Below are 1,970 nucleotides of genomic sequence, written 5' to 3'. Positions count from 1 at the left end.
AACCCGGACGTTGCCTCCCGGAAGGAGCTCCCAAAAATGTGCAGGAATTCGAACTATGAGCCGCAAGCAGGGACAGGGAGCAATTCAGCCCGAGAGGGGGCGCTCTCTGGCCAGGACCACTCATCCCCATTTTCCCTGACAGAGCGATCGCTTTACTTTGAACGCTCTTCTTAGGCCCTTGCCCAAGTTCAGCCCAGCAACCAGGAAAAGAACTGGCCTGTCTTCAGGCAGCAAGGACAGGACAGCCAGCCACCTCGGCTCTGTCTTCTTGGTCTCCATAAGAATGGGGTGGGGTGCGTAAAGGGAAGGGGGAGTGGGTGTGCTAATCATCTGGGACGCGGGCACACCATTTCCAGCCACTTAAGTGTCTCCCAGCCAACCCGCTCACGTTTCCTCATGGCTTTGATCCTCCAAATTCGCTAAGAGAATTAAGAATTTGAATCTCTATTTTGAGGAGCCTTCCGCATATCCTAATTGTTAAATGCCTACTTTTCACCAAATTCCCAAGGGAGAAGTATTTGGCAACAAGAAGGGGCTGTGAATTTAAATGCTAATTAAGTGGGTCATTCTCCTGAAACTCCACCTGCCTGGCGGCCCTAGTTAAGGCAGAACACACCCGGCGCGCACACCGCAACATTCCTGGGGTGCAGAGAAGAAGCTCAGTTGAAGAGGGACCCCGGCGGACTCTTGTATGGTTTGCTTTTTACCGCCTGCTACAGGGGGGAAAAAAAGAGGACGCCATTAGAAGGAGGTCTTTTGCGTGGCGGGTGATAAGTGGCGTGGTCCAGGGTGTGGTTAATGTGTCTGCGATGACACACGTATGTTCTCAGCTGGCCTGTGGGCTTGCCTTCCCAGAGATGCGTCGGACGGCGTCTGCTAGTGGGTCTGAGCATGCTTGGGGTGTCCCGGGAGAACCGAAGGAACGGCTCCCACGTGCAAAGTTCAAAAGCATTAATATTTTCATCATATTATCATTATTCAATATAATAATATTTGCTCGGTTAGCGGCACTAATTAGGCCACATTAAAACTGTAGTGTCTCCCTAATGGTGCGTAATGTGCCCACACTCACATTTTTCTCTCTGAGGATGGGCGGCTCTTGGCTGGCAGAGGAGAGGAGACCGGCAAGCAGTGGGATGGATTAGGGTGTGCCGCCTCCCCAACACACACACCGCCAGGTATCTGCTGAGTGGGGTCCGCCGTCTCCGCAGGGTCGATGGGGCTCTCTGCTGCGCATTCGGCCCAGCGCCTAGCACCCCGCAGCCAGCTCCCGCGCCTCGGCTCTTTGAACTCGGCGGATTGATTTTGCTACCTTTCCCCCTGTCGTGTGTGTGCCTTCAATTGGTTAGGTTTTTTAAGGTTTGGGAGGGCCGATGTGAAAGAATTAAAATACTCTTAACTGGAGCCCCTTGGCCGAGAACTGGAGGTCCCGCCCCCTAGCTCGGCGCTTTTAGGACCCTCTTCCCAGTGGGATTTTCTTTCCGAGATTCGAGGGGGTGGGAGTGTAAAAGAAGCGCCAGCGGAGCAGGTCGGTTCTGGGTCTTTCTCCTCCTCCTGGCGCCAGTGGTCGGCCCAGGCGTCCTGCAGCCCTCAGCTAGGCGGATGTTAAGCTCGGGGAGAGTGCCCCTCCCGCGGGCGCTGCGGCGAGATCACTCTGAATATGTAATATATTTGTAACGCGCGACGAGGTGTGATGTGTGTTCGGGAATGGAGGGGGGTGGTGAGGTTGGAGCCGGATTGGGAAGGGGGGGCACAGAACTCACACTGTACCGCGCAATCTAACAATCTGAACATTTCTTTATTAAAAGCTGCTGCGTGACATTTACACTGAGCCATCAGCCTCTGCCTCTAATCCGGGTGAAAACGTATTGAACCGCCGAATCGTGGCTTCGGCGTGCGGGGACGCCGCTGTCCGTGGCCTGCCCAGGCCCCTCTGCTGCAACCCGAGAAGGAGCCTACCCCCCACCCCG

The 1,970-nt window shown here is 55.0% G+C and overlaps 1 long non-coding RNA gene across 1 annotated transcript in view; it reads right to left on the bottom strand.

Moving 5' to 3' along the window:
- Window positions 1–1,837: 1,837 nt before the first annotated feature.
- Window positions 1,838–1,970, bottom strand: part of LOC103662906 — a 31,003-nt gene continuing 30,870 nt past the window's right edge. Inside the window, exon 3 of the long non-coding RNA XR_568582.2 lies at window positions 1,838–1,970. This exon is cut by the window's right edge and continues 590 nt beyond it. This is a non-coding gene — a long non-coding RNA (uncharacterized LOC103662906).

This window comes from Ursus maritimus, unplaced genomic scaffold (genome assembly GCF_017311325.1).
Source record: "Ursus maritimus isolate PB19 unplaced genomic scaffold, ASM1731132v1 scaffold_12, whole genome shotgun sequence".
Lineage (NCBI taxonomy): Eukaryota > Metazoa > Chordata > Mammalia > Carnivora > Ursidae > Ursus > Ursus maritimus.
The sequence above is the reverse complement of the archived record's forward strand: the minus strand, read 5'-3'. Positions and strand labels throughout refer to the sequence as shown.